This window comes from Vipera ursinii (assembly GCF_947247035.1).
Source record: "Vipera ursinii genome assembly, chromosome: 6".
Lineage (NCBI taxonomy): Eukaryota > Metazoa > Chordata > Lepidosauria > Squamata > Viperidae > Vipera > Vipera ursinii.
The window spans coordinates 2,526,205-2,541,175 of record NC_139515.1 but is presented as its reverse complement, the minus strand read 5'-3'; the positions used below and the strand labels follow the sequence as shown (position 1 = coordinate 2,541,175).

The window sequence follows — 14,971 nt, the reverse complement described above, 5'->3', positions numbered from 1 at the left end:
TTCTGATTAAAACATATACACACACACACACACCATTGTTAATCACAGTCATGGGACTGTGGGATGCCGTGAATGGCTCTCAACCTGGGCCATTTAATAATGATGATGATAATGATGATGGTGATGATGGTGATGTTGGAAGGGACGTTGGAGGTCTGGGATGCACCAGACTTGGATACATGGAAGTAAATAGAATGACGGAATAATACAGTTGGAAGGAACCTTGCAGGTCATCTAGTCCAACCCCCTGCTCAGGCAGGAAATCCTACACCATTTCAGACAAATGGCTGTCCAGTCTCTTCTTAAAAACTTCCAGTGTTGGAGCATTCACCGCTTCTGGAGGCAAGGAGTTCCACTGATTAATTGTCCTCCCTGTCAGGAAGTTTCTCCTCAGTTCTGGGTTGCTTCTCTCCTTGATGAGTTTCCATCCGTTGCTTCTTGTCCTGCCTTCAGGTGCTTTGGAGAATAGCTTGACTCCCTCTTCTTTGGGGCAGCCCCTGAGAAGGAAGGAAGGAAGGAAGGAAAGAAGGGAGGGAGGGAGGGAGGGAAGAAGAGAAAGCTGTGGTCAGAATGCAGCATTGCAAGCTAACTCTGCCCACTGTCAGCATTTCGACCCTGACCAGCTCAAGATTGACTCAGCCTTCCATCCTTCCCAGGTGGGTGAAATGGGGACTCTGATTGTTGGAGGCCATAGGCTGACTCTCTAACCCGCTTAGAGAGGGCTGTAAAGCACGGTGAAGCAGCATATAAGCCTAAGTACTCTTGCTCTTCCAGCATCCTTGTGTCCATGTGATCGAAATTTGGATGCTTGGCAACCGGCATGCATTTACGACGGGGTCCTGAGGTCACACGATCCCCTTTTGCGACCTTCTGACAAGCAAGGCCAGTGGGGAAGGGAAGCCCTGTGTTATTAACTTTACCCAGGAGTGATTCCCTTAACAACCGTGGCGAGGAGGCTTGTAAAATGAGGCAAAACTCAACAACTGTCCCACTTAATGCCGCCTCACTTGGGGCTCAGCTGTGATCTAAATAGAGGACGACCTGTTTGTAGCGTGTCTAAATCCTTGGCTCCCCTAAGGGGTCCTTTCTGATTCTTTAAATCCACTGGCTCCATTCTTGGGAATCCTGTAACTGCAGCTCCACCGTTGTATGCTGTGATGTGTGTGTGTGTGTGTGTGTGTGTGTGTGTGTGTGTGTGTATTTGGTGTGCCAGTGTGGGGTTGTGGGAAGCTCCCACCTCATTTGGCTGGGAAGCTGATACTCCGTCTGCTTGATTAAGGATAAAGCTGGGAAGGGAAATACCTTGAACGTTTGTCAGGATGGCGGGATACAAATCCAAAGGGAAAAACAAAATAGCTGGATCTTTCACCCCGGCCTTTCTGTGATGGGAAATGACAGGTGAACAACTCATGGACTTCTGTTCAATTACTGGGCAAAACCAGTAGGTGGAAATAAATATCTACGCTGTCAGATATTATCAGATCGATATCCTTTGGGCTGGATAACCAACGCCTGCATTTTCTCACCGGTAACAGCGGGCGGGGAAAACGGCTTCCTCGGAGCTATCCAAAGAGATGTTCCTGTGCGTACTATGTAATAAACACGCATATGCGTTTCCTGTAGAAGGGAATGGATGGTGATTGACAGGCGTGGAGCACGGCCGCTTTTCAGGAGCTTCAACGCTTTTAGATCAGTACATTTTAAACCAAGAGCCAGTGGATAAATTTCCTACATCCTATCCAGTCCTCAGTCTTCCCCAGAGTTCAAGCTGTCGTCTCCACGTCAAGGACCATCCAAAGCATTTAGCAAAAGACTTTTCAATGAAAATGGTTCGTCTTCTCCTTCACCATCCGCTTCTTAAGGAAGAGTTTGGAAATTTTAGTTTATGCAAGCCACAGAGCTTCCTATTTGTAGCACATCCGCTATTAGGATTATTATTTTTTTAGGAGTTTTGGGAAGGAAGCGGTCCATTCTGGGTTTTCATTCCGATCTCCTGCGCATCTCGATGTGAAGGGAGGCCTACATCATTTATAGGCTGAAGTCCCCGAAGAGTTACAGCTTTCTTGTAGCGTAAACAAACATTTCATTGCAAACTCGTCTTCTTTTTTTAAAAAAAAAAGTTGCAAAAAGAGCCAGGCTAACTTTCAGTTACAAAGCACAACAGAACAACAGCTGAGATCTTTGTAAATTCTCACACGAAGACCAGGAGGGTGCCTTCATCAAACACAGTTTCTCCGAAGGCTACAATCACATGTGGCTTAATAATGCTTCTTCTTCTTCTTCTTCTTTTTTTTCTGTGAGTTTTTCCTTTGATAGCATCTGAGAAGAGTTGATTGACCAAATGCTTCAAAATATCGAACAATAGACGCTTGTCCAGAAATCCTGGCTTAGAGTCAGCTGGTACCAGCCGTTTGTTAACGAGAAGACCAAGTCAAGAAAACGCAGCCTTCAAAAACTTGTTTAATCAGGAAGTCCCCCCCCCCACCGCCGCCGCTGCATCCCCACGGCAAAGGTGCTGAACGTGGCTTAAAAATCAGGAAAAAGATGCTTCAACGTTCCTTAGGAAAATCTAGCAAAACTGGCAAAAGAAAAAAAATCTGGAAAATCTAGACAGCAGACTAAAAAGCAGAGACATCACCCTGTCAACAAAAGTGCGTATAGTCAAGGCTATGGTCTTCCCAGTTGAAATGTATGGCAGTGAAAGTTGGACCATAAGAAAGGCTGAGCGCCAAAGAATGGAGGCCTTTGAACTCTGGTGCTGGAGAAGACTCCTGCGAGTCCCTTGGACTGCAAGGCGATCAAACCGGTCAGTCCTAGAGGAGATCAACCCTGACTGCCCTTTAGAAGGCCAGATCCTGAAGCTGAAACTCAAATCCTTTGGCCACCTAATGAGAAGGAAGGACTCACTGGAGAAGAGCCTCATGCCGGGAAAGGTTGAGGGCAAGAGAAGAAGGGGATGACAGAGAATGAGGTGTCTGGATGGAGTCACTGAAGCAGGAGGCGTGAGCTTAAATGGACTCCAGAAGATGGTAGAGGACAGGAAGGCCTGGAGGAAGGTTGTCTGTGGGGTCGCGAGGGGTCGGACACGACTTCGCAGCTAACAACAACAAGGAAGCTTCAGCATTTCTTAGGAATGCATCGCTTCCCACTTTGACAGGAATAATCTGCAATTTCAGGCTTTTTAAGTAACCATTACAGTACAGCACTACAGGTGGTCCTCGGGGCTTAAAAACCGCCCAAAATTACTGCGGTGAAGCGAGACACTTGTTAATTGAGCTTTGCCCCCTTTTGTGACCTGTCTTGCTTCAGTTGGGAAGTGATTCACTGCAGATGATCAGTTGGCAACCCGGTTGTTAAGTGAATTTGCTTTCCCCATGGACTCTGCTTGGCAGAAGGTCACAAAAGGGGCCACTGCGACCGTCAGAAATATGGCTCAGTTGCTAAGCATCTGAATTTTGATCCCGTAAGTGTGTGTGCTGTAACAGCCGTAAGGGTGAAAAACAATGAACTGTCAAGGACGATCTGTATCCATAGTTGAAAATGTACCAAAAACCCCCCAACAGCCCTGAAGGGAAAAACAGTGTTAGGAAATTCAAGGTTGGCTGAATTTATTATTATTATTATTATTATTATTATTATTATTATTATTATTATTATTATTATTATTATTATTATTATTTATTATTAAATTTTTATACCGCCCTTCTCCCGAAGGACTCAGGGCGGTGTACAGGGCAATAAATATCAGAATATAAATACAAAAATTAAAAAAGAAGTTAAAAAGAATTAAATAATCATGCCCAATATAATACAATGAAGGGGGGGGGGAGAAATGGAAAACGAAGACAGACGGCGTTCCAAAATTTGACAGGAGTCTATACTTAAAGCGCCACTGAATTAATCTTTTCCGTTATTACTACTTTCCTAACCATCGCACGAGCCTCTGGAAGTAGCAGAGACGATGCAGCGTGTAGTCGAGGACAGTAAGCAGAAGAAATTGGAGAAGAGGATCAAATTAATTTGTAGCCAGCCCACTCCTACAGCAATACCCTGTTTACTATCTGGCACACAGCTGTGTTTTAACGGCTTCCATACACCGATTGGAAATTGCTCTCTTTTCCCCCCCCCTTCCCTTTTTTTGAGGGATCTTGTTAGCTTCCTCTCCATTCGTATTCAGATCCTCACTCCCCTTTGCACGGCGGAGCCTCTAACATTTGCTGCAAATCTTTCCGCTCTCACCAACGACACGGTGTCCGCTACACCCGCGTTTCAAATCCCTATCCAAGCCGCTACTACGTTCATTCATCACCAAGCATCTTTCCACGTATATCATAAATACATAATAAGCAGCCAAGGGGACGTGGTGCATTCTCCTCGCCTGACTCCTTGGAGCAGTTATTAAGCATTCTGTCTATTCTTGCAGAAGGTTTATTCTGCGCACAGAAGGCAGGACAAGAAGCAACGGCGGGGGTGGTGGTGGTGGGGGAATTAATTCAGGAGAGAAGCAACCTAGAACTAAGGAGAAATTTCCTGACAGTGAGGACAGTTAAACCAGGGGAATGTCTCTGGAGATTCTTGGTCCTCCGGCTCACGGTTGTCCCAAATGTGTTTTTTTTTTTTCAGGAGGCAACTGTGGACTTTCTTGTTTTTTCTTTGGAGGTGTTTCTCTTCTCCTCCAAGAAGCTTTTTCAGCTCTGACTGGATGGTGGGGAAGGGAAGGATTTCTGCTCCTTGCAGACAGCTGGTCATTTGCATTCTTTTTTAGAGAGTCGTTGAGCCCACTTGGAGAAGGCTCCACACCCATTTGCACCACTCGGGTGACGCTGAGGACACAGGTGAACCTCCAAGCGGCCTCAGACGACTCTTTAAAACAGGGGTCTTCAAACTTGGCCCTTTTATGACTTGTGGACTTTAACTCCCAGAATTCCTCAGCCAGTGTGCCTGGCTGAGGAATTCTGGGAGTTGAAGTCCACAAGTCATAAAAGGGCCAAGTTTGAAGACCCCTGCTTTAAAAGAAGGCAAAGGACCAGCTGTCTGCAAGGAGTATAAATCCTCCCGTTTCCCATCATCCGGTCAGAACCTGAAGAAGCTTCTGGGACGAGAAGCGAAAGGTCTTCAGAGTAAAACAAGAAAGTCCAGTTGCCTCCTGAAAAAAGCACCTTTGGGATAACCAGTGGAACGGCTTGCCTCCAGATGTCGTGCCTGCTCCATCCCTGGAGGTTTTCAAGAAGAGATTGGACCGCCATTTGTCTGAAACTGCACATAGGGTCTCCTGCCTGAGCAGGGGGCTGGACTAGAAGACCTCCGAGGTCCCTTCCAGCTGTGTTGTTCGGTTATTCTATTTACTTCCCTGCATCCAAGCCTGGTGGCATTCGTCAAGCAACATTCTGGCCTGGCCTGTCCCATAATTCAAAGCCTGAAGGTTTTATTGCGCACTTATCTCCGAGTCAGGATACATACAGTCAATGCACTTTCTCCCATCCTGTCATTTCTCGTTGGCTTCTGAAGAAAACGCCGCCACCTTCAGCCCACGTACCGTGCGCTGCCTTTTGCAAATGGATGCTTTGCAGGTTCTTTTCCGCAGAATTGTGCCGTTCGCTTCCTAGACACCGTCAGCCAAGCGATCCGTGCCCCTTTTTGCCTTCACTCTTGTTAACCTTTCTTAACAGCAGTTCTTCCACTTGTTGGGTGAGAATGCAATCTTTGCACCTCTCTCTCTCTCTGTCTCTGTCTCTGTCTCTGTCTCTGTCTCTCTCTCTCTCTCTCTCTCTCTCTTTGTGTGAAAGAGGTCGCCCAGCCATTCCCTGAGTAAACCGTACCCATATCTTTACATGTGTCTCTTCTATCACTTACGCCTGTAGCTTTGTTATTTTTCTGACATCTTTGCCTTCTTCCTTTTTCAATTTATTCCTGGACATTATTTTCATTATTTGCTTTGCTTCTGTTCTTGGACACACACACCCCACCCTCATTCCTGCCCAGAACTGTACAGCATGTCTTCATGGTTTCTTTCCCCCAAACCTGGTTTTGCCTCTTCCCCCACTTCCAAAACAAGACTTTGGAGTAGTTTCCATCCGTTGCTTCTTCTCCTGCCTTCAGGGTCTTTGGAAAATAGGGTTGACCCCCCCTCTTCTTTGTGGCAGCCCCTCAAATATTGGAACGCTGCTGCCATACTACTACTTTTTTTCCACTAGACCACACATTACACACACCCAATTCCTGCAACTTTTCTTGGTATGTTTTAGTCTCTAGGCCTTTCATCGTCTTAGTTTCTGCTCTCCGCACTTTTTTCCCCCCAAAGTCTCAACATATTTTTTTACCTTGTGGTGACCAAAACTGGCTGGAATATTCCAAGTGTGGTCTTACTAAGGCTTTGTAGAGCAGTATTAGTACTTCTAATACTGCAGGGACGCGGTGGCTCAGTGGGTTAGGACGCTGAGCTTGTTGATCAGAAGGTCGGCAGTTTGGCGGGTCGAATCCCGAGTGCTGCGTAACAGAGTGAGCGCCTGTTACTCGTCCCAGCTTCTGCCAACCTAGCAGTTCGAAAGCACGTAAAAACGCAAGTAGAAAAATAGGGACCACTCCGGTGGGAAGGTAACAGCGTTCCGTGCGCCTTTGGCGTCTAGTCATGCCGGCCACATGACCACGGAGACGTCCTCGGACAAGCGCTGGCTCTTCGGCTTTGAAATGGAGATGAGCACCGGCCCCTAGAGTCGGAAACGACTAGCACGCATGTGCGGGGGAACCTTTACCTTTACTTTATTAGTACTTCACGTGATCTTGATGCTATCCCTCTGTTAATGCATCCTGGGATTGCATTGGCTGTTTTGGCTGCCGCCGGACACGGCTGGCTCATATTTAAACGATTGTCTACTAAGATTCCAAGATCCCTCACACAGCTACTGCTGTCGAGTCAGCTTTCACCTCATCTGTACCTGTACTTTTGTTTTTTTCTTGCCTAAATGTAAGACCTTACTTTTCTCTACACTGCATTTTATTTTGCTGGGTAAGGCCCAGTGTTCAAGTCTGTTGAGATCCATCTGGAGCTTCAGCCTATCTTCTGGGGTGTTGGCTATTCTTGCCAGGTTTGTGTCATCTGCAAATTTGATGAGTTCTCCTTCTATTCCCGCATCTAAACCGTTTATGAAGATATTGAAAAGTACTGGGCCTAAAACAGAACGTAGACGGGATACCCTACTCTTACTTCTCTCTCCATGAAGATGTAGTTCCATTGAAAACTACCCATTGAGTGCAGTTTGTCATCTAGTTACAAATCCATCTGGTGGTGTTGCTATCTATCCCACATTTTTCCAGCTTAGCAGGAAGGAAGATGTGTAGTTTCTCAAATGCCAGGTATATTTTGTCCATTGCATCCCGCTGATCCGTTAATTTAGTCACTTTGTCAAAGAATGAAATACGATTTGTTTGGCACGGTCTGTTTGTGACAAACCCACGTTGGCTTCTGTTAGCAACCATTTGTGGGAAACGCTTACACATAATGCAGCAAGATGTTGCTACTTTTAGCGAAATTAATTTATCTTTATTAGTTGGCAGATAGCGCAGGTTTAAATCTATCAAGAGTGTCCCAGAAATTTAAATAAAAGAGAACTAATCAACTGTCCCCATAGAACTGGCAAGACAAAAAAAAAACATGGGTTGTGGTTTCTATGGCATCCATATCACAAGACCACTATCAGATTTCGCATAGGGTTTTCCTATATTTCCGTTCCAGGACAGCTGTGGGGAGATCATTAAACCCAGCTAAGGATAAAGCTCGCCTAAATTTGGGGATTGTGACATGATACAAGTATGAGGCTGGTTTAGACACTAAATTCCACTCTGCATTTTCTCCGCTCCTTTTAATTCTGATGTCCTTCTTGTCTCTGACCACATTTTAGGAGAACAAGAGACAAATTCCTTGTGTGTCCAATCACACTTGGCCAATAAACCTATTCTATTCTATTCTATTCTATTCTATTCTATTCTATTCTATTCTATTCTATTCTATTCTATTCTATTCTATTCTATTCTATTCTATTCTATTCTATTCTATTCCATTCCATTCCATTCCATTCCATTCCATTCCATTCCATTCCATTCCATTCCATTCCATTCCATTCTATTTTCCTATATTCTATTCTGTTCTGTTCTATTCTATTCTATTCTATTCTATTCTATTCTGTTCTGTTCTGTTCTGTTCTGTTCCGTTCCGTTCCGTTCCGTTCCATTCCATTCCATTCCATTCCATTCCATTCCATTCCATTCCATTCCATTCTATTCTATTCTATTCTTCATTCCATTATTCTGTTCTATTCCATTCCATTCCATTCCATTCCATTCCATTCCATTCCATTCCATTCCATTCCATTCCATTCCATTCTATTCTATTCTATTCTATTCTATTCTATTCTATTCCATTCCATTCCATTCCATTCCATTCCATTCCATTTTCCTCTATTCTGTTCTGTTCTGTTCTGTTCTATTCTATTCTATTCTATTCTATTCTATTCTGTTCTGTTCTGTTCTGTTCTGTTCTGTTCTGTTCTGTTCCGTTCCGTTCCGTTCCGTTCCGTTCCGTTCCGTTCCGTTCCATTCCATTCCATTCCATTCTATTCTATTCTATTCTATTCTATTCTATTCTATTCTATTCTATTCTATTCTATTCTTCATTCCATTATTCTGTTCTATTCCATTCCATTCCATTCCATTCCATTCCATTCTATTCCACATTCTATTCCATTCCATTCCATTCCATTCCATTCCATTCCATTCCATTCCATTCTATTCCACATTCTATTCCATTCCATTCCATTCCATTCCATTCCACATTCTATTCTATTCTATTCTATTCTATTCTATTCTATTCTATTCTATTCGATTCGATTCGATTCGATTCGATTCGATTCTGTATTTCTATTCCATCCTATCCCATCCCATCTTCTGCATCACACACAATCTTGCTCTCATCTCCATATTTTTGCAGCCCCCCTCTTGTCTGATCTCTCTCACCTAAAGTTTTTTGCACTTCATCCTCACAACACGCCGCCCTTCTCCTGCTTCCCATAGATCACCTTTCATCTCCCATCCAAATTCTAATCCCGCTTAGCTTTCTAGGGATCGGTCCGTGAAAGGATCGGCTCGTGATGAAAAAGAGTATCTTCCCCTCCCGCCCCCCCGCCCCCGGTCGGCTTTCTATCCCTTCTATGAAGGTTAAGTTAAAAGCAGCGCCACGTCGGAGCACTAAAAAAAAAACCAGAAACAAAACGAGGCTCCCTGTGCAAAGCCAGGTTTGGGAAAAACGTGATTTGTTTTCCCCTCCTCCCCATCCAATACCAAGGGCCAAACCGCACACTAGATGGCAGCCGAGACAGATCCAGGGCTTGAAGCCGCGGGAAGCAAAATGTAGACAAAGCTTGTCACATCGACATTTGGACTATTTCATATTTAGGGAAGCTCGCCAGGCATCAGCGAGAGCCCGGGAGGCACAGATGAGTTTTCTGTTTCAGCTGCTCCCAACCACCAAGGCTGGTCAGAGGCACTGGAAGAGGCTGTTTCACAAGGGCCTACTCATTTTATTTTATTTTTATTTTAAATCCCATTTATATCCCGCCCTTCTCCGAAGACTCAGGGCGGCTTACAATTTAAAGCACAAATCAAATGTGCTTAGCAATAGCCTTCATTCTATGTATATGCCTGCTTATTAGGGATTTTGCCCCCTCCAGCAGCATTATTACCCCCAACAATCTGGGTCCTCATTTTACCTACCTGGGAAGGATGGAAGGCTGAGTCAACCTTGAGCCTGGTGGGACGCGAACCTGCACTAATTGCAGGCAGCTGGTGTTACTTAAGGAGGCATTAGCCCACTGCTCCACCAAGGCTTTTAGCAGGAGGCGAAGCGCTTGCCAGCCTGATGCGCTCTGTCTCCGGGCTGCCACCCCCCCACCCCCCCTCACGGCCCGTCTTCTGCGCATCCATGCGTGCGTGGTGACATTAGGAGCAGCAGCGTTGGCGAAGTGAGCAGGCTGCACACACACAACCCCTTCCCAAGCTGACTGGCGGGGCTGTCTCTGGACAGCGGCCAGAGGCGTAGACGGCTCTCTGAATGCTTCCTGCAACCCTGACTTCTTCTATCGAGAGCCAGGAATGGACTTGTGCAAAATTGCAGAATTGAGTTTGTGCAAAAAAAAAAAAAAATGGTATGGGGAAAAAATAAAGGAGGGCTATCTGCCTTTTCCTCCCCAAACTGCTTTTTTTTCCAAAGGGCAACTGGATTTTCTTGGGGTTTTTAATAGTACTAATACTAACAATAACAACAATAACAATAATAACAATAATAATAATAATAATAATAATAATAATAATAATAATAATAATAATAATAATAATAATAATGTTGGAAGGGACCTTGGAGGTCATCTAGTCCAACCCCCTGCTCAGGCAGAAGACCCTATACCATTTCAGACAAGTGGTTGTCCAGTCTCTTCTTAAAAACCTCCAGTGTTGGAGCATTCACCGCTTCTGGAAGCAGGTTGTTCCACTGGTTAATTGTTCTAACTGTCAGGAAATTTATCCTTAGTTCCAGGTTGCTTCTCTCCTTGATGAGTTTCCATCCGTTGCTTCTTGTCCTGCCTTCGGGAGCTTTGGAGAAGAGCTTGACTCCCTCTTCTTTGGGGCAGCCCCTGAGATACTGGAACGCTGGTATCATGTCCCCCCTCGTCCTTCTCTTCATTAAACTAGACATACCCAATTCCAACAACTGTTCTTTACATGTTTTAGACTCCAGACCCCTGATAATTTTATTTGTTTGTTTCTTTGCTTTGAAAACTTTCCGCTTCTTATCCAAGAAGCTTTGAAGAAAAGCTTCAGTGTTTTCAACGGAAACGCCTCCCTTCCCCACACACCCCTGAAAAAAAAGAAGTCCAGTTGCCTTTCGGAAAAAGCACTTTGGGATAGCCATGACTTGGAGCAAGAGTCCCCAATCGCTGTGCTGTGGCCCGTTTGGAAACGGGTCGTGGAAGTGGCGGGAGAGGCGCGCGCGTGCCCGCAGCTCCACTTGCACGAGCAGTGGGCAAGTGCGTACGCCACCACTTGCGTGGCCTCCTCCCCTCTCCCCACTCCCGACGGTCTGCAAAGTTGGAAAAGTTGGGAACCGCTGACCTGCGGCAGGGGTCCCCAACCTTGGTGCATGGACCGGTACCGTGGCATGCCAGCAACCGGTCCGCACAGACAAGCAAAGCCCCATCCGTTGGATGCAGGCGGCACACGGAAACCACGCGTGGGAAAACCTTTCTCCACGGAACCGTCCCTGTGGCCAGAAAGTTGGGGAACCTCTGACCTGGAGGATTGAGATCCTTTATAGACGTATAGCCTTCCTTTTATTTATTTATTTATTTATTTATTTATTTTTCCTCTCCCCTTTTCGGTTAGTTTTTGGCTGAGTTTGCACAACACGCAGCCTAGTCTAAACGGGTCTCGGCTGTCTGACGTTCATCGTATTATGGAATGCAGCTTTTGGACTATCGGGATGGACGTGGAGAAAGCCGGCCCTCTCGACTCCTGAGGCTTAACTTACGGCGCAGTCACAACGTCTCGGTGCTAAAGGAGACCCAGAGCTTGCCTGAATGATGCTCACGTGCGTGTGTGGCCTCTTGTGTTGCAGGAGGAGAAGAGAAGACTGCAGCCTTGGGACAAGCTCCATCCCGCGGGACACCAGAAGTGACGTTGCAAGGGGGTATGTTGCCACATTTGCTATCTTTAAGGGGTGCATATGTAGGTTTGGGTGCCAGAACTGGTGGGAGCTCTGACCCCTTTCCAGTTTGGGGGTGGGGGCTGCATCTCTGCTGTGCATCCCTGAACCTCTGTGTAGGGTCTGTTGGGTTCCATTGCTGAAAGCCGCAAGGAAGCTTGTCGGCAAGGTGCTTTTCCAAAAGGCCACTATACTTACTTTTCTTTTTTTTTATTGAAAAGTTTTAAGATACATTTTTAAAACATAAACTCCCTCCCTCCCCCTCCCCTCCCCCTTACCCTCCCTTACCCTCCCCCCCCCCCGACTTCCCAGAGCTGAATACAGGGTATAAACTTTACAGACTTAAGCTAAAATATGTTAACTAACCAAAAAAGACACATTAAATTCTATCACACTTTAACTCCCTTAAACATACCTAAATTACTAATTACACTATACTTTCTTGTGTGTGTCTTTTTTCCCCTTGAAAATCTTTCGCTTCTCATTCAAGAAGCTTCTTCAGTGCTGACTGACCGGTGGGAATGGAAAGATTTACATTCTTTGCCCATGACCCGTGGTGGCGAACCTATGGCACGTGGGCCGCAGGCGGCACACAGAGCCCTCTTTGTGGGCACGCACGTTGTGTCCTAGGCCTTCAGCTGGTTTTTATAAAACCTTTTTCGCTTTAGGCTTCCACCGCCGTGTGCAAAAAAAAAAAAAAAAAAGGTTCAATCAATCAATTTCAATTTCTCGCGGGAAAAAAAAAAGATCTCGCAAAGTTGGAGTTGATGGATTGAACATTTTAGTCCCACCCAGTCTGCCGTTACCACCGAAGCCATGCTAATATTTATTTATTTATTTATTTTATTGGATTTGTATACTGCCCTATTCCCGTAGGACTCAGGGCGGTTTACAGGGCAGTTCAAACCATGAATACAAAAAAATTAAAATCAATTAAAACAATTAAATTAAAATTCAAGCCCCAAGAGTAAATCTAAAACCCAGTTAAATTAACAACCCCACAGTCTGGACAAACAGATCGAAGAGCCAAGTTTTCAGGTCCCGGCGAAATGAGCGAAGGTCGGGGGCAGTCCTAAGTCTGTGGGTAGTTGGTTCCATAGGGCAGGCGCACCCACAGAGAACGCCCCTTCCCTGGGGAATAACCCGCCGGCATTCATTAGCCGGCGGTACCCTGAGAAGGCCCTCCCTGTGGCGGGGCGCACAGGACGATGGAAGATGATGCCGGCAGCAGGTGTTCCCTTAGATAGTCCGGATCCAAGCCATTTAGGGCTTTATAGGTCATCACCAGCACCTTGAATCTCACCACGCCCACCCAATGGGCCAGCCCAACCGGCACCCGACGATACATAAGTGGGTTTTGGGTTGCAGTTGGGCACTCGGGTCTCTAAAAGGTTCGCCATCACTGCCCTAGACACAAGCTCAGGTGCCTCCAGCCCTTTCACCTCTGGAGGGAACTAAGGGCTGAGGACATCCGTTGTGGTGCTTTAACCTAGGCCAGGGGTAGGCAACCTCGGCTCTTTTATGACTCGTGGACTTCAACTCCCAGAATTCCTGAGGCGGCCACACTGAGGGAAAAGGGAGAGGTTTCCAAGCTGAGCCATGCTGGCTCAGGAATTCTGGGAGTTGAAGTCCACGAGTCATAAAAGAGCCGAGGTTTGCCTACCATGGCCTAGGAGAAACGCAGAGAGGGAAGTGTCATCCCAAAAAGTGTTTTTTTTCAGGAGCCAACTGGACTTCCTTGTTTTTCTTGGAAGACCTTGCTCTTCTCATCCAGAGCTTCTTCAGCTCTGACCGGTAATGGTCAGAGTTCCCCACCCTCCGTTTCAGAGCTGAAGAAGCTTCTGGGATGGGAAGCGCAAGTCCTTCCAAGAAAAAAATGAGGAAGTCCTGTTGGCTCCTGAAACAAGCACTTTTGGGGACAACCAGGGCCTGGAGGCCTGAGAATCTCGGGTCGACATTTAGCCATGCATTTTGGGATGAGCGGTGCGGGAGGATGCACGGATTTCCTGGAAACATTGCAGACTAGAGGGACCGTTGTCTGCGCTTCGGTCTGAAATGCGGACCACACAGACTCATCCCCCCAGCCTTGCCCTGGTCTTCAACAGGGAAGGACCCAGGGCAGGAAACATCCTGCAGCCAGAAGGCTCCACGCCCCTTTGGACGCCTCAGGTGACCCTGAGGACACGGATTAACCTCCAAGGGGCCTCAACGACTCTCTAAAAAGAGGCAAACGACCAGCTGTCTGCAAGGAGTATAAATCCTTCCGTTCCCACCCTCCAGTCAGAGCTGAAGAAGCTCCTGGGATGAGAAGCGAAACATCCTCAAAGAGAGAGAGAGAGAGAGAGAGAAAAAACAAGACCGTCCAGTTGCCTCCTGAACAAAGGCACCTTTGGGGCAGAGAGGAAGGTTGCAAGATGCAGCCGGACACAGGCAGGGGTGGGTGGGGACTGCCCTCCGTTGCCAAGCGTCTTCCAAAAGGCCCCCCCCAGGCTTCACTGCAACGGTCAGGGTCTCTTTGGAGCACGGCTGTGGCTGCCACTCTCCAGTCCTCCCTCGTCGCCCTCTTTCCTTTGCTCCGGTTCGTGGTCGGCCAGAGAAACGGGCAACGTCATAGGCAACCGTGATCTGTTGAAAGGCCTCCGTCTTGGCCCCGAAAGCATCGGTTACAATCCTTCCCAATACAAGGCCCCCCCCTCTTCTCTGCTCCGGCGAGGAGTTTGAACAGCTGGAAAGGAGGGTGTCGGAGGTGTGAGTTGCCAAGAGGGGAGGGGGTGGCTTAATCCAGAAAAATGGTACGACCCACCCACCGGCAGCTCGACGGCCTGTCTGAGGAGCCTGGCTTGCCCCCCCCCCAGCCCCGCCCTTACCCGACACCCACCCCCCCTGGTTTCGTTCATGGCAGAATCTCCATCCTACTAGCAGGAACGTCAAGGCATAAAAGGGTGTTGCAGACGGGCCAAGCTGCACGCTGGGTTTTATGCCTCTTTCTTTCTGGGTTGCTGAGTGAACAGAGGGGTCTTAATGCGTGTCTGGCAAGTCCGGCAGACGATCTGTCTCCGATTCCCAGTGCACATGGGGTTTATTGTCTGTTTTAAACCAGAGTAAGATTGTATCTGCATTCTGAGCACATTTGTATTAGGCAGCATCCAGATAATCTGTACCCAACATTTAAGGGTACCAAAAGTCTCTCTCTCTCTCTCTCTCTCTCTCTCTCTTTCTCTCTCT

The 14,971-nt window shown here is 46.8% G+C and overlaps 1 protein-coding gene across 1 annotated transcript in view; it reads left to right on the top strand.

Annotated features, from left to right (window-relative positions):
• The window catches only part of TSPAN9 (tetraspanin 9), a 74,739-nt gene that overhangs the window by 5,575 nt on the left and 54,193 nt on the right, over positions 1–14,971 (top strand). Inside the window, exon 2 of the mRNA XM_083365911.1 lies at positions 11,660–11,731. The gene's annotated coding sequence lies outside the window, so the exon portion shown is untranslated. The remainder of the gene's footprint in view (positions 1–11,659; positions 11,732–14,971) is intronic.